The following is a 24,155-nucleotide window of genomic DNA, read 5'->3' as shown; positions in this document are numbered from 1 at the left end:
CAGGGAGGAGGGAGATGTCCACCCTCTCCTCCTAGCTGCTGCCATCAGCGGAGCAGGGGCTGCAGGGACCAAGAGGAGCAGGAGGAGGGCTGGTTACAGTCCAAAAACCAAGTACAGAGCAATAGAAAGGCATTTTCTGAAAATGCTCATGCCATTATTTAGCAGACACAGAATAAATTAAACTGATCAAACTGAAAGCTCAAATTAAAACATGCTTTGATGCTGAAATGAATTTTTTACAGTTGTATCAAAAAGGGACTCTGAGAAGGGGTACGTGGCAGTTTCAGCCTCTGCTGTCCCTTCCCCTCTTCAGGACCTGTCCCCCCCGCAGCAGTCCTACTCTCACCACAGCCAGGCTCAGGAAGGCAGGGGACAGGGTCACATTGCTGCCTGCCACCCACAAAGTGTTCCAGCTTTGTTCAGAGCTCACTCTCCAAGTTTCACGTTGTGGCTTGGCGTTGCTGCATCTTCATTGTTGTTCTTCCCTCTTCCTTCCCCATTCCCCACTTTACATCTCCCCACTTCATATCATTCTTCCCCCCGTTTCTTATAAAAAATGCATGAGTTTAATTTCCCTCAGATGCCCTCTTTGTATCACTTCAAAATTTCTTATTAGGCATTCGGCATCATGTGTATCTCAGTGCTGCTCTGGAGCTGACCTCCCTTGGCATTCTCAGCAGCTGCTCTGACTAGATACCTTTTTCGAAGTTGAGGCACATGCATATACTGGGTGGGCTGGTGTTCTGGTGGTTGCTTTTTTTTATCATAGTTTATGAAACATCTGCTGTTTATAAATTATTTCTTTTTAATGTCATAATCTTTTCAGTTGCATGAGCCAACAAGCCCCCCCGAGCAGCAGAATGGCACTGCTAGCACTTGGAATTGGCTTCTATTGCAAACGCTGCACTCAGACAAGGTGTGCAGACCCCCACCCCAAGCACACATGCACACCCCTTTACTGTGCCATGGGATACTCTTCAGAGTCACCTCCAATCCACAAGAAGCCCCAGAGACAACCACCGCATGGGCACAAACTCCACCCTACATCAGTCCCCACACCTAAGTCCAGCACAGACATGTACAGTGACCCAATGCACAAACGCACGTATTTTGGGAAATCATCAAAACATAGCTAAGACCTTATCAGACAGGCTTTTCCCAGAGGAATGACCCCCAAAGCAGATCCCTAAAAGCCTCTGACACAAGCACCCAGCCAAGAAACAAACCCACTTCTGCCCAGGCCAGCTCACACTCCTCCATGCAGGGCTGGCAACACTCATGGACTGTTAAAGAGCCACGTCTGATACTGAAATCCTGCCTATGAAAAATTAGGAAAGTGAGTACAGGAAAATCATAAGGAAAAAAACCAAAACAAGTAACTGATACATTTGAACATCAAAGCACTCTCAGCCAGCTCTGCCCATGCTTTTTTTTTTTTTTTTATTTATTGTTGCTATTTCCTTGAGAGAACAAGAGGAACAAGAGAACCCTTCAGGGGATCAGAAGATTTTCTCGTTCTGCTTAGTGAAGATTCTCAAACGATTTTAAATACAAGGCAAAATCAAAAGAGGTTTATTATCTGCAGTGATTCAGCCTCTACCTGAGTGACGGTGGCAGCTTTGCCAGACTGTCCCCCTGACACTGGCTCCTAGCTCTAGTACAAAAGTGGAGAAGAAAGAAATGCTATCTTTTTTTCACCAAGGAAGGCGTATTTACAACTCACTTTTAATTCTGGACACAGAGAGGGGTATTTCAGCCCCACACCAAAATTTAGACCAGCACATCACTGCAGGCAAAGGATGTAAGAGCCAACTGGAGCTTCCACCTGCTGGTAGGAGCTAGCTGGAGTTAACTGGTTGGAGCTCACACCAGCTAGTAAGCCTGGGTGCTGCAGAGGACTCTGCAATTTGGCTACTTCTTTAAAAGAGCCTCTCTCTGCAAAGGCATCTGGAATAGGGGGAGGAGAATCCATCCCTGCGCTTCCAAATATATCCATTCATGGTCACAAAAGGCTGCTCTGTGGATGATTTCCTTTCTTGGTTTGCTTTTCTTGGGGTGTGACCATTTGTGCCCTGTGAACAAAGGGCAAGATGTCAACACATTCAGAGGTAGAAGCAGATTCTGCAAATGCAGGTGGATTCTTCAGAGGCAAGGACAATCTCAGTTAAACACCCACTGAAGAAGAAAATCACATTTATGCCCTAACCCTAAAACTCTCGTCAAGCAGTTCTCACAGAACGGCTTCTCTAGAGACTCATCCTTGTGCAGTGTAACATCGTCTCAGAAGCCAGTCAGACAAGGCGAACACAAGAACAAAAATGAATTAGAGGCCTTTCATGTAGGCGGGGGGAAATAACACAGTGTAAGTGCCAAACCTCCCAGTCTTTGCTCTCAGGGAGGCTGAGGAGAGGTTTGTATCAGCAAGGATCCAAGAAAAGAAACGCATACAAAAAAACTCCCGAAATAAGTCTCTTGAATGTCTTCAAATAAAAAAGATTAAAGATATTTTACAAATAAAACAACCAAACAATGAATGAGGAGTGGTAAGAGAGGTAATATAACAAATAATTGACAATTAGGCTAATCCTCAGGAAATTAGCTAATTCCCAGGTAGATAGCAGCTGGGTATTGATTAATTGTTATGCCCCAGAGGTGCCATGCATGTGGGAGGCAAGACCTGCTTCAGATCTTCCATCACGGGCTGAAAATGAGCTGAGAAAAGTACATCCTAGGGGCTTCTCCTCTCTTCCCTCCTGGGACCTGGACCACCCCGAGGTCCTGCCAGGGCTCAGCCCCCCTGCACTGGAGGGATGATGGAGGGGATGATGCTGCAGGAGGCCATCGCCTGCCTCCAGAGGAGCCCACAGAAGCAGAGAGTAGGATGTGAGCAGTCACTCAGCCTAAATGAATATGCCATGCAGCTGGGGTGAACTTAGCTTTAGCTGAGCTCAGTGCAAGTTATAGGACCAGAACACGTCTGTCCAGCAGGGATGAGGCAACACTTCTTGTGGACTAACAGCTAGGAAAAACAGCAGAAGCACCATCTTGCCAACAGGTATTATTTTTATCTCCTCAACATTAAGGCAAAATGTTATTATCGTATTTATCTTGCATCAATGGAGATATATTATGGACATAAGAGGAGTCTGGTGCTCAGATATGAATTCACCACGTCAGATCTGGGTTGTGTTATTCTTTATCAACTTCTTGTATGACATGATTAAGTAACATAATTTTAGTCTTTTAGCCTGAACACCCTTGCTGGGATGGCTTCTCTGAGCTCTTGTGATTTGTTTTCAGCTAATTTCTGAGGCTGCCCAAGTCACTGGAAAATCTGACAGCTGAGTCTTTTTCTCCATTAGTCCAATCATGACCTTACCGATTAAGGACCCAGCCCACTCAGCTAGTCATTTTGGATAAACGAAGAGCTGGCCAAGCATCTAGAGCTCGCAGGAATTCCTCTGCTCCCAGGTGGAGGTACCAAAACACAGGGGGAAGCAGCAAAACCAGGACACATGGCACAAGCACCAGGGTGAGGTTTTCTGTGCCTTCCGGCAGCCAACAGCTGCCAGTCAGTGTAGGTCCTTGTTAAATTGTTACGTGCCAGGTCTGCACTGCTCTGACTCCTGCCGCTGCCCCAGTGAGACCTCCTGACTCCACATACCTAGACAGCAATTTTTAACTTTTTTAAATTTACCCCTCACTATTTTTCCTAGTAGATGGAGTCTCCTGTAGAATGAAGCTCCTGACAGTGGTTCTGCTTTGCTGTAGCTCTCAGCAGGCGCAGGTGCCTCCAGGCCAGAGCTGTGGTGATTGTTTGCTGTGACAGAGATGCCAGATGCCCCCATCCTGCCACCGTGTTGGCAGACACAGCCAAAAGCTTTGCCGAGGCTGGCCATGCAGCTGCAGCAGACAAAACCCCAGTGAGGCAGGATGTGCAACAAATCCATCCTCTGCAGGAGCTGCCAACAGTTCAGCTCCTCACTAATACAGAGATGAAAGGGCTAATATTTCTTTGCCCCACCGTGAGGTTGAGGATTAATTCTAACTCTGATATAAGCTTCAAAAAAAAGTGTTTGGAGGAGGGGAAGGGGTAAGGCCAAGGACACATTTGCTCATTGCACCTGCTTTGGGTATGTAATGCCTGGCCACGAGCACAAGCATCCCAGAGTGAGATCTTGTGTTTGATACAATGATAATGATTTGAGAGATAATGAACACATCTATTCCAGGACATGGGTTCCTACATATTTAATAGTGATGTTGTAACATTGATTATTTTCCATTTTTCCCTCTGTCCCATTTGAACAGCTTTGCCTTGCACATCTGCCGAAAGTCTGTCTTGGAGAGCCCCAGATGCCGTGTGACAAGTAGTGTGATAGAAATGTGTTTGACCTGACAAAGCAACCTATCCCATCCTTATATCAATGGGGTAGGTCTTGTTGTATTTACATTCATTTGCATAAGGTTATCCAGAAAGCTGAGCAGGGGGTAGTGTTGCTGTTACCCCACACACGCCCAAGCAGCCAGCTGGATGCCAGCTGAACCCGGGTACCACACTGTGGATGGCCTGGGAGGTCCATGAGCATGGCTGCACAAACAGCCTGCTCCAGAACAGCGAGGGAGAGGCCAACAAGCCTCCTTGGGCCTCCACTGCTGGATCATATGCCATGAAAACAGCTACGGTTGCTGCTGATGGGGTTTTCACAGACTCGGGCAGCTTTGCAAAGGAGCCGGCATAGAAGGATGCTGGGGTGGGAGAAGGATCTGGGATTTTGACACAATTGCTGATGCAAAACCACCTGCTTAGGGGTGTAACTTTCACTGTAAGCAGTTCTTCCACTTTGCATTCAAGTGCAGAAATAGTCTTTGCTGAGCTTTTCTGCCTTAAATCAAACTACATCCAGCCTTGCGACACAAGCAAGGTTCTCCCCAGGCATTCAGCTGAACCCTGGGACCCCAAAACTCACCCGTGTGGTCTCAGCTTGACAAGAGAGTACAGTGCCAGGAAGGGAAAATCAACCTGTTCTTCAAATATACAAAGGCACCAACACGCTCTCTCCAGTAGCAGTGCCACCAGCTGTACTATTTGGGGCCATTATAGATAATGGCTTGATTAAGAATTTATACATGAGTTTTATCTTGTTTCTATTGCTGCTGGCAGAAGCAGCCCTCAGCTGACAGCTAAAACCTCACAGCAGAGAAAATTCAGGTTTTAGCTAAAGGTAAACTCACTTTATTTGGAAATCCCTCCAGGACAAAGTTTCTGGATCGCTTTTCCAAGGGGATGCGAGGTCTATGCCCTGGCATAGCCTACGGGGAACACCTTGGGCTCCTGCACTGGTGTGGGGACAGCAAAGCCTCTCACCAGGGACTTGCTTTAGTGTCCCCAGTGGGCAGTGGAGATGGGATGTCCCTCTCCAGGGGTTATTGGTGACCCCAGAGGCCAGAGCCTCCCTGTCTCGATCCTCACCTCACCCAGGCAGGGGAAAGCCTGGCCTAACCTGTGCTTGGATGCAACGGGAGAATCAAGAAGCCAAACAGGTTTGACAGTGTGCTTTGTCTTGCCAAGATGAAAAAAAAAAAACAACACAAAAACCAGAACACAGACACATACAAGAAAATTTAACTGTGTGGTTTTTTTTCTAATGAACACCAGTGGGCTTGCTTTTATTTGGTACTTTAGGCATTTACATATAAATTGCTCTATAATGGCTTTGCCCTCCTTCTCTTCAGCATTTGTTGCTAATGAGCTGTACAAAAGGTCAGGGGGCTGAGCTGAATGCTGCTGCGGGGCTGTGGTGTGATCCTGTCCATCAAGCTGAGCTGTGCTGCAGGTCCCTCCTTTCCCTCCTGTGCTCCCTGCTGGCTCGCCAGACACCCAGCTACCAGGCACCCAAAAAATCAAAGAGTCATCTCAAAGATGCACGATGAGTCCTGTCCCAGTAGCATCCCATGCCCAGTGACATTTGGTGCCATCATGTAGATGACTGTGTGTTACAGTGGCACAGCTGGTAGAGGGGCTTGGGCTCTGCTGGCATGAGTGGCAAGGGGATTACCCCAATTTCTTACAAGCTTCTTCCAGTCCAGCATGCTCCTTGCTGCCAGCCTGATGAACCCCATCCTGGCAGCATCAGAGACCAGCATCACCCTGAACAAAGATATCATCAGCCTCAAGACATCTCAGGGCACCCCAAGATAAAAGAGAAAAAGCTGCTGTCTGGGCTGCAGCGCCTTGCCCCAGGGACTCCCCAAAGGTAGGAGGAGGGTGGCTGGCAGCCCCCCACATGCAGAAGAGGTGGGGGGCAGCCCCGTCTGCCCAATGGCAAGTGCCGCAGAGCTGACCTAATTTCTGCCATCTCCCCAGGATGCGCTTGTCTCTGGGACCGGATAAGGCTCCCTTTGATCAAAGGAGGCTTGTGCTAAAGTCAGCTTTTGTCCATAAAGAATTAAGGTGGTGTGTGCAGGAGGGAGGGGGGCTGCACCGCAATGGGAGACAGGCAGGAAGGGCCTGGAGAGAAATGCCATTATTGGCGACAGGCTTTGAAGTGACAGAGCCAGAAGGCCTGTGACACTCCCCAAATGCAGAAATGCCTCCAACGACAAGGGAAAAAAAAATTAAAAGGAAAAAAAAATAGCAGAGCAGCTTCATCCTGGAGTCTAAGCTGGAGATTGCCTTTGGGGGTGTGGCTACATCTGCAGGAGCACAGCCCCCCTAGGTTCACCAGCAACTCCTCACTGGAGGTCAGCTGGTGCCTTCAACACATGGAGCCCTGACACCTGCCCCCTCATCATCCAAAGGCTCATCGTTGCACTACTTCCATGTGCTTAAAAAAAGACAGTAATTAGCTGGTGGATTGGAGAGGGGGGGAAGGTGTTTAGGTTTGATGGCATGGGACAGGGCAAGGTTGTGTTAGGAAAAGGCGGTGTTGTTACCCAGTGGCATTGGTGTTTGTCTCACCTTAGGTCTTGCAGATGACCTATACCTTAAAAAGGAGGCAAGAGATAGTGATAAGAAAGCCCAAAGTTTTGGAATTACCCTGTCACTCCAGCCAGCTCTACCTCTTTGCCACCCATCCATACCTGCATGCCTGACACAGCCAGCACGGTTCCTCCACTCACCCACGAGTCCCTGCCCAACCCAGGGAGGACTCTGAAACACAAACAAACCCTCTGCCAAAGAAGAGAAAACAACTCCTCTGCCATCGGATGAAGAGGATTCTGGAAAACTCCTGCATGGACAAAGTCAGACAGTTCATATGATTATTTATGTCCCTTGAACACAAGGTGCTGCAATGTATTCACAAGATACATAATTGTAGGGTATTGAGAATTTTTGCAGAGAATAAGGGGGGGTTTTGTTACAACATTGGTTTAATCTAATGCCTGGATTTGGTCAAAAACACACACCCTGTCTATCTAGAAGTCTGAACTGAAGTTGAAACCTTTAATGGCAAAACAGTGAGGGAGAGAGAACATCCTATATCCTCCACAGGGAATGTTTGGCCAAACAACAAAACTGAAAAAAAGGCAGAAAATATCCTTTTCCCACTGCTTTAAGCCTAACTTAAGCCCTTGGGGGATTTATGTAGATGTTTCTGTAAAAACACATGCCAAAATGCTAGTGGCCTCTGCTAGGGCGGCTGTCTGCAACACAGCCAACACTCCTTCCTCACACTGCGAAGGTTTATAACAGAAGAGTGTGATGCTCTGTGAATCCCAGGTTTAAGATCAGAACTCTAAGAGTGAGCAGGACTGAGGCATATTTATCTATGGAAAATATGGTTGTCACCCTATCATTTTTTCCAGGTCAGCTGCACCATTCCCTTCTTCCCAAATGGAAAGATTTTTGCTTAGAGAGATGTCCCTGTGGCTAATCAAGAAAAACTATATTCTGAATTTTTCCATACCAGCGTCAGTGCTTATTGGCAAGAAAACTCAAACTATAAAAACTGGTGCTATTATAATATCAGAAAGACAGTCACCCATAATCTGAACAAATTCAACAAGGACATTCAAAAATTTAGTTATCTTTTTAAAAAAAGACAGAACCAAAAAAAAAAAAAAAAAAAAAAAAAAAAAAAAAAAAAAAAAAAAAAAAAAAAAAAAAGAAAGCCTGAAGAGGTGAAAAATAAAATAATGGTTTCTTTTGTTTTAAGGGGGAAGACGTACAACTGGGATAAACTTACAATAATAACCTGAAACTTCAATTGAAAGTCAAAAAAAAAGATAAAAAGCAAACAGGGAAAAGGCACATGTTGGTGCTGAAGGCAGATGCTACTTCAAGGCTCTGCCTCTCATCTCCAAGCAAGAGAAACCTGCCGGGGTGGTAAGAGGGCAAGACCTTGTCCCTGTACCCTGGCACAGAGCTGGCTGCGCTCTCACCCAAGGGTGCCGGGGCAGGTTGCCCAATTCCTGGGGTCTCCTTTCCACATGGATGTGCCATGCACAAGACTTCTTGCTCTGATAGCTGCCTACAGCTATCCAGAGGGCAGTTTTGAAGATGATTCTTCACTGTAGTGGTAGACTGTAAGTATCAATATATAAAATATAATGTTGGGCTAGATATTAGGAAAAAAGGTCCCCTGGGAGACTGCTGTAGCTCTGGGACAGGTCACCAGAGGTGGTGAAGTCTCCACCCCTGGAGATTTCTAGGACGTGGCCACACCACTGACCAGATCTAGTGGTGGTAATAGTCCTTATTCAAACAGGAGATTGAACTGCAGATTTCTAGATGACACTTTATAGAATCAGTGAATCTTTTAGGTTGGAAAAGACCTTTAAGGTAATCGAGTCCAAACATTAACCTAACACTGCCAAGTCCACCATTAAACCATGTCCCTAAGCGCCACATTGCAGGTCTTTTAAATACCTCCAGGGATGGTGACCCAACCACTTCCCTGGGCAGCCTGTTCCAGCGCTTGGCAACCCTTTCAGTGAAGAATTTTTTCCTAATATCCAATCTAAATCTCCCCTGGCACAAATTGAGGCTATTTCCTCTCATCCTATCACTTGCTACACGGAAAAAGACATCAACACCCCCCTCGCTACAACCTCTCTTCAGGTAGTTGCAAAGAGCACTAAGGCCTCCCCTGAGCCTCCTTTTCTTCAGGCTAAACAATCCCAGTTCCCTCAGCCGCTCCTACAATTTGTTCTCTAGACACTTCACCAGCTTTGTTGATTTTCTTTATTTTTTTCTTTATCTTTTTTTTAATCTTTCACTCAACACCTCCACAAAATAAGTCAACCAGGAGGTTGGCTAAAAAGTCTGAAAAAATTCATTGCTGCAGTATTTAAACCAAGTGGTACCAAGAGGTATCTCAGAGATGCGGCGCTTCATGCAGCGCTTATGCAGTGCTTTGCTAACTCCACTATGGGTAATTTAGGAGTTTAAGAAAATAGGGCAGGCATTTAGCAAAAAGAAGATAACTTGTAACAGATACCTGCTCCTTCTTCCTTGCAAATAAACTGGAAATGAAGCTACCCCAGACCTGCTAGGGAGCCCACCACCCTGGGAAGTGACGGGACAGCAGAGGTGGGGTCCCAGGAGCCCGGCCACCTCGGGGTGCAGAGCCATGGCTCTGGAGGTGCTCTGGTCCCTCCAGGACTGCTCAGCTGCAGAGCTGAGCATCTCCAAAAGCTGTCTCCGGCAGGAGGATCTGTAAACAGCAAATCGCTACTGTACGAAGTGAGAAATATGACATAAATTACCACCAATTTAGTATAATTTAAAGGACAAACTTGTCCAAGGAGACAATTAATCATTCCTGAGAACAAAAAGGGAGATAAACAGCCTGAACAATAGATTCCCAAAGCTGGCAAGAGTGTGAAATCCCTTTTTATTAGTAGTATCATAGTATTGCAATTAAAATAGTTGCCTGAAGGAAGGAAAGGGAAGTTTTAACCCAGCCTGTTGGATGATCCCGTCACAGCTCAAGCAGGACATGGGATCTGGATTCCCGACCCTCAAAAAGGCACTGAGGGACCCAAGTGATGGTGATTTCCTGGTGACCACAGGCAACCTGGCCAAGGCAGTTACAGAAAACCCCAGGAGAAGGAGCCTGTGATGGCCATGGACACCTCAGCCCTTCCCAACAGCAGGCAGCCAGGGGCCAAGTCGGGACCTGCGAGTCTGAACCAGAGCACAAACATCCAAGGCAAAGAGGTGCTTTGGATGACTGAGGACGTGCTAGTCACAGGCTGGTGAGGGATGCTCACGTCCCACTCATTAGCAGTCTCCCAAACCCTCCCATCTTTCAGTTGATTGATTAGCAGAAAGCTCGTTGGAGAGGGTCAGGGCTTCTCCCTCCCTTGCCCTCCCCCTGCATCCTCGCAGGAAGCAAAACCTCTTTGCTATAATTGATGGACACAATTCACTGCAATTAGTATTTCAGCAGCAGGTATTTAACCCTCAGGGCAGAGCATGGTTGTCTCTCCGGCTTGCTCTGCCTCACTGTGAATTTAGAGCAAGCTCTTCAGATTAGTGTTTGCTTGCTGAGCCATCAGAGCAGGCAGCCCTTTCTGCTCCACCACCCAAAGAAAGCTCACTGGTCAGGGCAGCAAAACGCTCCCTCAAAATCCCCCTTGGCTCCAGAAGCCAGCCCAGCAAAAATCCTGGGCCACAATTGTCTGCCTGCTCCAGTAACAAGGCTGAGGTCCTTTCCCTGCTAAAAAGAACCAATACAGGTCATAAATGTGGGCACTAATGCAAAACACCTTAATGGCCCCAGCACCCAGGCTGATATTTAGACAAAAAACAATTTGTTGGTCCTTTAAATTCCCAGTAATCTGCATTTATTTTAATTGGCACTCATGGCAAGAGCATTTACAGACAGCAGCTGGGAAGGTATAATTATGTTACTATCTTAGGCATACATACAACCTAAGGGTTTTCTGCTCACAGACAAAAACGAAAAAAAAAAAAAAAGGGACAACCATGAAGCCATAGAGTTCTTGTGATCTGGACTGGACCCAGGACACAGCGGAGAGCTTTGCACGTTGCAAAGGCAGCACACCCAGTGCTGGAAAGAGATTGATGTCTGCCGAGACTCAGAGGGCAGTACTGCTAACGGGGCAGTACCCTCACAGAACTCTGCAAGGGAGATGAAAAAGTGGCAGAGAACCTTGCAGGGATTAAGAAATGCAGGGATTTCCCTGCAAATAGTAAATGTCGGAGGGGCCTCTTGGGGAATTTGGAACAGAAACAAAAGTCATGGAGAGCTCAATCACATGTTGCAGAATTACAGCAAGGAAGTAAAGTCTTGCAGGCAAAGGGTTGAGTTTAGGGGACTCTGCAATCTTCTCTCTGTCACACACCCCTGCCCACATGATGCTGTCCTAAAAGATTTTTCACTCACTGAGAGCAGGAACACAGCATCTACTCATGCACCAGCTGGCTCTGGGAAAGAGCCGGTGGTCAAGGGAAAAAAATCATTTAGCCATGCATCCACAGATGCAGCTAACTCTCCCACTATGATTTTGAACCCTAGTCCTGTTCTCCCAGACCCCTGCAGCCCTCCTCAGCTTTGTCTCTCCTGCACGCCCAGTTGTAAGTCTCTCTGCCCACACTACCCACAGGCTACCTGCAATATTTAAGCACAGACACAAAGCCCAGGGTGGTGCTGCCTGCCTGCAATGAGAGGAGCTGCACAGGCAGTTCAGAAGTCGGGATGAAAGCACCAGCACAACATCCAGCTTCATGGCCACACCCCCTCCCCCCCCCCATGCACAGGGCACAAAACCAGCCCCGTTCCTCTGCCAGAGGTGCAGGAAAATACCGGTATCTCCGACTTCTACCTCTATATTGTGGCTATTGGCTCTCCTCCCACTCTCAAACACAAACCACAAAAGTCCTCCCCACCATGTAGACACTGTTCTTGTGGCAAAGAAAAACTACCCATAGGGAACATGACAGCAGCTGACAGACACGGCTGCGTACCACCACCCCGCACTGCTCACTGCAGAGGTGGGCTGTGTACCTGTCAGGTTTTTTTCCAGTTATTTCACTGGAAAAAATCTTCAAGCTTTCCAACTCACATTTTCCAAGACCTTCTGCATTGGGCGGATGCCTGACGACATGCAAACATGTTATGGCATTTCAGTGGGCTGCTAGTCATAAGTTGCGTGCTCTTGCTCCAAATACAAGGTAAAGCATGTCGACTTTAAACTTCAGGGAAGGCAACCTAAGCCAATGGCTTGTTTTTTGCAGTTGGGTCGGTCTAAGAGCATGCACAGAGCCCACAGAGCTCAGCACCAGAGTGGCAGCTCATTGAGCTGCTGTTATCCAAACCACATTTAATCATGTTCGAACCTTTCATCTTTTAATGAGAGTTTGGTTTTGTTTTCTCCCCTCTCAGAAAATAAATAGCCTGTCTTTACCAGCTTAACTCTGTCCTAGAAAACTTTATGTCTGCAAATAATAATTTATATCCACAGATTGTTTTTAACAATATCACAACACGCCTCAACAGCTGCCTTAAATCCTCACTGTCCTGGATATATTAACGATGCAGCTGAAAGCCAGCCTGGCCAGGATATTTAAAACTCAAGTGGAAAAAAGCAGCAGGTTAATCATTGGTAACGAAACGATCCCCCTGGACAAAAGCCATGGACCAAAAATAAACCATCATTTGCCCAAATAAATGAGAAGCAAGTGCCAGAATACAAATGGTGGGGTTTAGCTGCACGAATTGCCTCAGCCCCCCCATACCAGAGCAGAGACAGCCCCGAGGCTTGGGGCCAGCATGGTGCAGTACCAAATACTGGGGCCAGCCTGCTCCAAGAGATCAGAGGTGATGTCCCCTGCTCCCAGCCCCTCCCCACCACCCAGCTCAGACATCCTTGTGCTGCCATCACGAAGTCAGCCAGGCTCGATGGAGCTGACTTTTAAAGTGTAATTTGTTATTCTGTTACGGTCATTTTCTATATTAATTTTATGTGGCAACAAAAGCCCTTTCATATGTTAAACTCTAATTCATATGCTAATACCCAATTTATGGCAAGGTAATTATTTTTTGTTAAATTTATTATTCGGTGTTCATTGAGGAAGGGAGAGGCAGGCAGCAGGTGAATTTGGCACTCTGCAGCGTGGATGGGCAGGACTGAGGCAGGTAATGCCCTCCCGCTTCCCGAGTGTAAACCGGAGCAGGCACACCACCATTGCCTCCTGCTGAAACCCACTCCTGTGTCCGATACAGGCATCCCAGTGACATCTATTTAGTTCCTTACTGGTGGCATCTCTGGCAGAGAGCTTGGAACAGTCTGCTTCAAAGCTTTGAAACAGCACCACGCGCCTGCCAAAGCTGTCCCCTGCCCAGAGCTAGGGCTAGGGACTGCTCTAACTGCTCCAGAGCATGTGCCAGGGAAGCAGGGATGGGAGATTCACTGAGAGGATGGGATCATCAAAATATAAAGTGAGAACAGAGCGATCCAGGCAGAAATTAGACAAAAATGAAACAGGCAACCATGTCTGCTCACAACAGTCACATTTTTGCCCCATGCTTCTTTGTACAATAACCATGGAACAGTGGCTGCAGTTTTCCCTGAACACCTGGCTCTCAGCTGCCTGTGACAGGCAGGAGGGGATGGGGACAGCCAAGGATGCCCCAGTCCCTGACCTGAGCACACAGCCCATCTGCAGCACATTGCTCTACCCTCTCCTCCCACCCCAGGAAGTTTTGCATGGCATCCCAAGCACCCACACCTCTGCTAGAGTGTGTGATCAGAGCTGCATTCAACTGGACACGTGGGAGAGAGCTCCCCTTGCAGCTTGACCCCGTTTAGCAGCCCACCACCACCGTGACCTGCCCTGGGTGGCATCACCCACCCGGCACCGCTCTAAGGGGGCTGGCAAGAGCCAAGCGAGGGGAACATGCAGAGGGGGCAGTGGAGCAGGGATGGGGAGCATATGCTGAACATAAACACGATAGCAGTTTAGCCTTCACCAATTTTTTTTTAACAGTCTATTTTCTGCTTGAGGAAGCAGGTGCATTTCCCATCCTTGCAGCATCAACAGCCGACAGGCTGTCGGAGGTGTGATGGCTCCAGGACAGTTACACTGCCTCGGATTTCACATTCCTGACACATCCGATAATTATGCCAAATGAGCTCACCTCATCTTCAGCCTTCTGAGCTGCACATATGAAATTAAGTCAAAGCTGTTAGTGTTGCAGTCGAGACAGGCAGGAGGCAAAAAGCACCAGCCCGCCATGCAGCGGGGATGGGACGGGGCTCATGGAGTCCCCACCACCGCTGCCTTGCCAGATGATCCACCCAAAACAAGTGAGGACCAGCCCCTTCCTCCCCCCAGCTCAAACCATCACCTAATATCTAACGACACTGCCCATGGGAGAGACGTGCAAGCTGCAGAGGCACTGCACTGTTGCTCTCCCCCTTCCCCAGGAGCCAGGCAGCAGCTTCTCCCCATCTCCCCATCTCTCTTTTCAATTAACCCTTTTTCTCAAATCCTGCACTTAATACCCCACCCCATCAGGGGGATTTGGCACATATATATTTTTGGTTCTCCATCTTACATTTTTAACATAAAAAACCCCTATGATTTATTCCAACGATATGAACTAACTCCACTAGGCAAAATGAAGCTGTAACTCCCTCAAGCTAAACTCCAACTTCATTTCATAATCCTTAGATAAAAGCTTAGAAGCCAGAATATTCATTACCAACTTGGGCTCCACAAGCAGTCGGGGTAGTAATAGAATGGAGCAGATTTGACACAGGGGATGTTGCTACAGAAATTAGCCTGTCATAAGATTACAGGGACTAAGTGTTATTGGGTGATAAGGTGTGATGTGTTAATATTAAATTATCTCACCAGTTTGAAAAAAAAAAAAGGGGGAAAAAAAAGCACTGATGAAACTCACATTTATTAAAAGCCCTGAATATGATATTAAAAGATCTCAGATAAGCCAGTTTATTTCTGTGCTGGGGACCAAATTGAAAGAATTCTCCAGGAGGGATTTCTTTGAATGGAGCGTTACAACAATAAAACAAAAAAAGAGTTTTTAATAAATGTAGCAGGACTAAAGAAACCTTAAAAATTCTAGACTAATCTCTCCAGGGAGGGTTCATTAACCCTTTATACCCTTTCTTGTTGCATCAAAACAGGGATTAACTAGAGAGTGTTTCCATATGAAATAATGCTCTGTACATCCCAAATTCTCTCTCTGTACTGAGAAGAGATTAACCCTGCTGCTCTGCATGACACATGGCTGGGATAGGGCTGTAACAAAGGTTTCTGGAAAAAAAACCAACACAACCAACCACAAGCACAAAGCTTAAGTGATTTGTCCAAGTCACCAGGACCAACAAGATAACAATGGGGCCATATAGTACCCAGTTTGCTTAAAAATTTGATTTGTTGCCATAAGACAGCAACAAATAACGCTGACACCTAATGTACATTTGTTCTGAAGCCGTGCGGTTACATCCATCACGCACTGTCCCTACTTGCACACTCACCGGTTCAAGCCAACACTGTGAAGCCCAGAGTGAAAGGATGAGAGCTAAAGCACAGCAGAATTAATGGAGAATTAGGAACAGGAGGGATTTATGAGGCAGCCACGGAGCAGACGGGCTGCCACGAGGGGACGGTGGCAGTGAGCCTGGATGGTGCTCCGGGGAGCGCAGCCGTGGTGGCAGGTTTTAACCCGGATAACTCATATATATATATATATATATATATATATATATATACCCACACTGCAGCAAATGCTGAGCTCAGGGAGCTCTCATCGGTGTCAGGGGGGCACCAGCCTTGCCTTGCCAGGAGGATTCGGCTAGGTCGGAAATTAGAAGAAGTTCTCCAATCTCTTGGAGCAATAGAGCGAGAAATGTAATTAGCTTTAAAAGGCTGCTAAGTTCATTAAAATAGAACATGAGCCAGTACATTCAATTAGGAGAGATGGAAGCTTCACTGGTGAGGTCCCCCAGCCCCAGGTCCCCAGTCCCCACAACCTCTGTCTCTTCTGCTAACAGCGAGTTGTCCCCCAGGGCAGCCAAGGGATCTCTGGGGGGGGGGTCTATAAAGGGCGACTGTAGTCCCTGTGAGGGGCACAGGAGCAGCACCTTGCTTGGCGAGGGCAGAGGTGGGCAGACAGACCACAGCTCCCTCCCTGCCCACTGTAAGTGGTTCCCACCAGTGCAGGTGCCCAGAGGAAGCTGGTTTTCAGATGTGGGTCCAAATTATTGCATCCACTTCAATTCCTGAATACTTAAGTATTTTGTCCTGCTGTCACCACCACCTGGTCTCTCCATCCCATCATGTTGCCCTCGCCTTTTCTAATACCTTTCCATTGTACAGAGTTGAACTCAAAGCACAGACTCCTCTCTCCTGAGAGCTAAAATCACCTTGGTGGCACCTACTGCAAGCTGGCAATAGGGACTGCGTGTGCCAGCATCCCTCCATGCAGCTAAAGAAAGCCAAGGACCTTCCCCCACCTTCTGCCCTGGGATGAATCACAGCCCTCAGGCATTAACACAGCTTCAGAGGTACCACAAGTGGCCTGTTCTGCCCATGACCCAGTCAAACTAAATTATTCAAATCTTTTAAAATCCAGCTGCATTACAACTTACTTCTCTTTGCTCTGATGCACTCAGTGCAGCTCCAGCTTCATGTGAAGCAGGGGAGCTGCAGAAATGAACTCACACTACTCCTGTACCGACTTCTGACCCGCAGATTATGCCATCCTGAGCTGGCTGAGAGCCGTCTTGAAATCAAACCACTAGGAAAAAGAAGAGATTTCTTTTCTCTGCAGTTACAGCAAATTTTACAGCAGTGGGATGTTTCTGTTCTCTTTGTACAAAGGATTACATTTTTTAAAAATATTCTTTCTGTGAAATCTTTTGTGACCTACGAGCAGTATAAAAATGTAACTCAGGGACGCCAAGCAAGGCTGTATATCCATTGGGGGATTTGGAAGCGAACAGTGTCGGCACTTAACAAATAATAAATAACCATCATTAATTATTGATCACAACTCCAGCTAATCAAGTTTCACCCCTGTGGTTACCATGATATCAACAAACCCCTTTGATACAGCCTGTGAATGGCCTCGCAGCGCAGCTTGCCTGGCACGGGGCTCTCCTCCCCACCACCGCAGGAGCCCGACAGCTGCTTTGGGGAGGGCTGAGAGCTGATGCCCCCACACACAGCCCATCCGCCACCGGCCTCCCAGAGCATGTCTGCACATCCAGGGCATGCAGACCTTCCAGGGAAACAGAGCTGCCTGCAATAACAGGCAGGCACGGCAGGGCTGTAATGGGGTGGGAAAGTCTGGAATTCCAGTGGATGGTCTGCACTGGGGCTGAGCATTGAGCCAGCAGCAGCTTCAGCTGTGCTGGGGCTGTTTGGTTGTGCAGCCTATGAATGGGTCCAAGAGCATCCCCATGAGCTTCCCCATGACTTCAAGGATGCGCAGCCCAGCCTTGGCAAGCCTCTCCTCCAAAGCCAGACCCCATGACAGAGTCCCGGCCCCACCAGCCACCGGGTTGCTTTTAGCTCAGGGAAACAGTCCACAACGGGACAGAGAGGGATCTAGGCCCCCGCCGCAGCCAGGCAGACACATCTGCTACAGCGGGTCCTGCTCCAGCCGGGAAGCGGGAAGGGACAGCATCTCACTCCACTGCTGCCTGACCTTATTACACAAGCAATTTGTGAAAGTGTAATACAAGAAAGCTCTATTTTGCAGTTCTGACAAGAGATGACTGCTTGCTCTCTTTACAGGGACGTTAAATCCTGTTATTAAATGCAAGCCATTATCAGGATGTCATCAGCGTCTCTTGATGAAGCTGTATACCTGTGTAGACAGCTAGCCCGTGTTTGCTTATTTACTATTCATTCTAAATGCTCTGGATTGATTTTCCTCGTTTTTATCTCCCTGTGGCTGGAGGATTTGTTTTCTCCGTGTGAGTCCAGGGCACCAGACCTTGCTCCCTCCCCCCCAGGGGATGTGTAGGAATGCAAAGCTCTGCCGTTGCTATCCTGGCCCAAAAACTGCCCAATATTTGGGCAGGTTGGCAATCCCACTGCTTCTGCTCGGCTTGGCTGTGCAGAATTATGAGCTAACCATAGATCATTGGTTGCTTCCAACCAGTATTGAAGTGCACTTCTCACATCTTGCCCTGCAAGTAACTAAGCATCTGCCAGCTTCTCAGGGGAGTGGTGGGACCACTCAGAAGACACACACCATTTGGGATGAAAAAAAAAAAACAAAACAATTTTTTTTTGCTCCCAGAACCTCATATTCATGTGTTTTTCTCCAGGGAGGAGAAAAGCCTTGCAGAAAATTTCAGAGCTGGAAGTCAGGAGAGTAAACCCGGACCAGAACGGGGACCTGAGCTCCATATTCCTGCAACAAGACATGCAGCAAGTTCACCAAATATTTAGCAAATATGAATAAAAGCCAGAATCATTTGCTGAAGGAAGAGCTCAATACATAATGCAAGTCCTAAAAGCAACATTTCTGGAAGCTTTGAAAACTTTGCAAATAGAAGATAGTGTGAATGTTTTACCCTCATTTATATTTCACAGTAGATGCAGCAGTCCCCCAGAAAATTTATGAGCCCTCATCCAAACCAAGCATTCATCTTTCTTTCAATGACATTGTGACCCTTCCCCAAATCTCCCTGACAATGTTCATTTAAGTGATTCTTTCTTGCTGGAAGCAATAATGCCAATTCCCAGAGCTAACAACCTATCAATCGGACCTTCCCCGAAGAGCGTGGCATGGGGTTCAAAACCAGAAGGCTTTCACATAACTTTCATGAGTCTTCCTCTTCAGGACACCATGGGATCAGTAGCAAGCCATTCCCAAGTGAGGATTTAACTTCAATAAATGCTCTGCCCCTGCCACCCCAACCCCGGGCTCCCCTCCACCGGGGCGCCACAGCCCTGCCCCTCCTCACTGCAGCACCGGCAGGAGGCAGCGGGGCTGCTGCAGTGGCCCCCACTGGGGACATGGGAACATGTCAGTCCTCACCCTTCCCTCCTACAGGAAAAGGTAAAGGCATTTTACAAGCCACATGCAGTGTTTAAGCCTCCTCTGCTGATTTTTAAGCACCTACCACTGCTTCTCATGTTGGGGGGTCCTCCCAACACACCAACCGCAAAGGAGGCCACAGCTTTAAATTTGCTTTTTCCTGGGCATGTTGGGGAAGCTGCTTCAGGGGCACATCCCAGCAAGGGACCCAGACACAGTGACACATCCATCTCCCAGAAATCAGGACAGTGAGGACAGCAGTCCCTAGGAGAAGAGCTGCCTCCTGCATTATACAAGTTTCTCAATCAAATTGTATTCCTTCCTGCTCAGACAACACACATTTGCTAATTTGTGCTGGAAAGGAGGAAATTAAGTATTCCCCTCCCTTGCTACATGGAGAATAGCCCCAATTTCCCAGAAATCTCTTCTGGATTGTCCTTTAAATAAAGTTTAAATAATGCCACACTGTCCTTTAGGCAGAGTATTAAGAAATATGAACAAATACATACTCATATACAGACAAATATATATTCAAAACCCTTCTTCAAGCTGCTCAGCAAGTAGAGTAGGCAACCACACCACTCTTCAAATACCTACAAGAGAACATTGTGGAACAGGCCATTAACCCTTCTTTACTCCCACAGTATCATTTGCAGAGATGCTCCATTGCAACATGCTGGCCCTGAGCACATTCTTGTCCACAAGGTCAGGCAAAACACTATTGAACGTATTCTGATTATTTCCTAGGAAGAAGCATAAGCAGACTTTCAGCCTGGGTGACCTTGGGGGCGTTATCTTCCAGCAATAAGTAATCCTCCCTGGCTGGAGCCCTCATTCAGCCCCACAGGGGAGGGAGGCAGCAAGGGGCCAAGATCTTCCCACTCCATAGAGGGGCCCCAGCCAACCCCAGCACTGTAACCATGACTCTCCTTTCTGATAGCTGCTGGCTGTTAAAGTCCCTGGGGCACCCCATGTGTCTGGGTCTCTTTATAAAGTCTTCCCCAGCGTTCAGCCCCATGGTGGGAAAAGTGCATCCCTGTCCCCACAGGGGAGGAGGAGGGTGCTGGGGACATGTATGCTGCACAGAGGAGACAGGATGGGGCTGCTCAGGGACCAGGCACCATTTGCACCCCCTTCCTACCCAAGGCAGAGAATTTTATCCTCCACAGCAGGCCAAGCAGCACTGGGAATTTTCCTTCTCCCCTCCTGATGCCTTTGGTCCATGGTGCATCCGCAAGCTCCACAGATCTCACATTGCTCCAGGGTTTAAGGCAGATTCTTGCTGCCTGACTCAGAGGATGTGGAAATAAGCATAAAATGGGATTTAGAGAGCAAAGCTGTTACTAGGGATAACAGGGAGCAGAACAAGGGATGTCTCTCAAAGCTGAGGACCCTGCCTGGGTGCACACTGTGCTGCCACCTTCCCACGCAGGGCATTTCACACTGGTGCGACAAGGATGCAGTGAAGGTTGAGGGCATCCAGGAGAGCATTTCCCCCAGCCCATGGGGCTGAGCATCCCTTCTGCCCTGGTGTCCCCCCCACTCAGCTGACTCCTGGGGGACAGGGACCCAAGCCCGGGCTCCCACAGGAGGAGAGCAGGGAAGAACTGGGAGAGGCCCTTTTCTCTCAATGGCATCGATTACTTCTGTAATCAGCACCTCATTGCTGAAGCTGAACATGCATTATTACAGGATTCTAAAACAAAAATAACCCAAGGGAGGGAAAAAGATATAATTCAGAAGCTGTCCTGCTCCCAAACTGTGCGCGTTGGGTCAGTGCCATCTAGAGGCAGCAAACCAGCTGAAAGCACCCAAAACCACCCACAGCCCAGGGTTCACCCAGCGCCGAGGCCGTGTGACACCAGCATGTTGGGGAGGGAGACCCGAGAAGGAATGCTGTGTCTTGCCCTGGTGATGCAGAGCCACCAGGCTCGCTGGAGGCTGCCCCATGGGACAGGTGGGTAAGGAGCCAGACCCTGGAGAGCAGGCAACACCGCATCCCGCATCCTGCATCCCGCATCCTGCATCCCGCATCCCTGCCCGGCACCGCACAGCAGCGAGGGCAGCCACGGCCCTGCACCACCAAGAGCAGCATCCAGGCATAGCCAAATGTGTTCCCCATTCGCAAGCAGCCCGGCTATTAATATGCATGCAGCTGTATTAATAGAGCTGGCTAAACACTGCCTCGGGCCAGAGGAATATTTCAACGTTTCGTTTTTATCCCAAATTAGACTGAAAGAGCTAAACAGGAACATTTGTTTTCACTGATAGAAAGTTCAGGAAAAATATTGAATGAAAAAATGAGAGATGAGCAAATATCACATCTTTCCCATCACTGGGGTTCAGGTTGGGGGTGTATTTGCCCATGTCACCCTACCCCATGGGCACCATCTGTTCCTGCCTTTTGCTCACAGACCTTTGTGGCTGGTGCCTTTACTTCAGTGGGACCAAACTGGCTCCCCCAGCCTTGTGATCCCCCACTGAGATGGCTGAAGACGCCCCCAGAGTTTATAACCGGTCTGTAGATGAAGCTGGGACACAGCTCGCACCAAACCCAGCTGCAGCCAGGAAGGGTGACAAGAGCTCCAAAACTGTGACCAAACCCTGTCCCACCACTGAGCCCAAAGGAGCCCCTGGTATGGCCCTGAGGTCCCTGCCTCCAACCCCCCAGGAGCAGTGAGGGTCTCCCTAAGTATCTCCATGGTACAAACCTTTCCATTCACTTTTGTTCACTCTTTTTTACAAAAAATACAAATTTCTCTTCAACATATTTAAGAGTGCATAATGAAAGAATAAAACTGCCTTCTACCCCTGGAAACCCTGTCCTATTTTGCAATGATTAACTAACTGTATTTGCATACTGTCCATTCCTGGTTAAAGACTCAGGGGGAAAATTTCCAAACACTTTCTAATCTTGCAGAGAGCCTGCATGCAGTGTTGTCATTTCCTGACAACCCCCAGCTTGGCTGCATCTGGCAAGCTCCCCTTTTGCTTCCTTTTATTAATATTATTTCATATTTCCATTGCCAGCTTGCCCATAGGCAGGGCCCCACCATGCTGAGTGCTGCATTAATGAGAAGGATGATGCCACTATCCATCATATTTGAGAAGTCCTGGCAGTCCAGCAAAATTCCCGCTGACTGCAAAAGGGGAAACATAACCCCATTTGTAAAAAGGGTAAAAAGGAAGACCCAGGGAACTACAGGTCAGTCACTTCACCTCTGTGCCCAGCAAGATTGTGGAGTGGATCCTTCTGGAAACTCTGCTAGGGCACATGGAAAATAAGGAGGTGATTGGTGACAGCCAACAGGGCTTCACTAAGGGCAAATGGTGCGTGACAAATTGGGTGGCCTTTACAATGGGGTTACAGTGCTGGTGGATAAAGGGAGAGCAACAAACCTCATCTACCTGGACTTGTGCAAAGCTTCTGACACTGTCCCACACAACCTCCTTGTTGTCTCTGAATCGGAGAGACATGGATTTGATGGATGGACCACTCGGTGGATGAGGAATTGGCTGGATGGTCACAAAGAGTTGCAGTCAGCAGCTCCATGTCCAGGTGCAGAGCAGTAACGAGTGGCGTCCTCAGGGGTCGGGGTTGGGACCAGCGCTGTTTAACATCCTGGTTGGTGACATGGACAGTGGGATTGAGGCACCCTCAGCAAGTTCACCGATGACACCGAGCTGTGTGGTGGGGTGACACGCTGGAGGGAAGGGATGTGACATCCAGAGGGACCTGGACGGGCTGGAGAGGTGGGACATGCCAACCTCATGGAGTTCAACAAGGCCAAGGGCAAGGTCCTGCCCATGGGTCAGGGCAATCCCAAGCACAAACACAGGCTGAGACATGAGTGGATTGAGAACAGCCCTGCGGAGAAGGACTTGGGAGGTATTGGTGGATGAAAAACTGCTTATGAGCCAGCAATGTGAGCTCACAGCCCAGAAATCCAACCGTGTCCTGGGCTGCACCCAGAGCAGTGTGGACAGCAGGGCGAGGGAGGGGATTCTCACCCTCTACTCCGCTCTCGTGAGACCCCCCCTGCAGTGCTGGGTCCAGCTCTGGAGCCCCTAAATATGAAGGACATGGACCTGTTAGGGCAGGTCCAGAGGAGGCCATGAAGATGATGGGGGGGCTGGAGCACCTCCCCTGTGAGGACAGGCTGAGAGAGTTGGGGTTGTTCAGCTGGAGAAGAGAAGGCTCCGGGGAGACCTTAGAGTGGCCTTCCAGTACTTAAAGGGGCTACAGAAAAGGTGGGGAGGGACTCTTTGCAAGGGAATGTAGTGATAGGACAAGGGGTAGGGGCTTTAAACTGAAAGAAGGTCGGTTTAAATTAGATGTAAGGAAGAAATTCTTTACCATGAGGGTGGTGAGGCCCTGGCACAGGTTGCCCAGAGAAGCTGTGGCTGCCCCCTCCCTGGAAGGGTTCAAGGCCAGGCTGGACGGGGCTTTGGGCAACCTGGGCTAGTGGAAGATGTCCCTGCCCATGGCAGGGGGTTTGGAACTAGATGATCTTTAAGGTCCCTTCCAACCCAAACCACTCTGTGATTCTGTGTTTCCTCATGGTGGAACACTGCTGCATAAATCAAGTGGGTTTGCATGAGCAGTGTGATGTTAGACCCCTACCCACACAGGCACATGAGGGCATCACGTTTTTTGTGGAGTTTTTATGCTGATGCTTCCAGTTGGGTTATTAAGGGCACTGGGAATCGCTGCTGCTTTTCTCCCCCTAGGATTTGCATGTGAAGGTTTCCCAGGATGGGATCTCCCTGCACACACCAATGCCAATGGGCTCTTGAAACCACCCAGACATCCCAAGACAGTACCTATCTACTGGTACCTATTAATGAAGCAGCAATAGGTCAGCAAACACAACCCCAAATTACATGATATAAATCTTATACTGTCCCTCAAGGGAAACACAGAAATTCTGGTATCTTTGGGGCTGGGAATGCAATTAGAAATCAAAAGGTTTGGGGACTCAGTAATCACCATAGCAGGGTTTTATTAAGCAAATTATTACTGAGCAAGTAAATAAAGCAGCAGGACTCAAAGCAGCAATCAATAGTACAGTTCGATCTGGGGCAGCCTAAGCACGGCCTCACGCATGATTCCACAACACTGCCAAAGCCTGGTGCCACAGCCAGCACTGAGCAGGGGAC

This window comes from Athene cunicularia (assembly GCF_003259725.1).
Source record: "Athene cunicularia isolate RWA chromosome 20 unlocalized genomic scaffold, athCun1 chr20_part1, whole genome shotgun sequence".
Lineage (NCBI taxonomy): Eukaryota > Metazoa > Chordata > Aves > Strigiformes > Strigidae > Athene > Athene cunicularia.
This window is presented reverse-complemented; position numbering follows the sequence as displayed.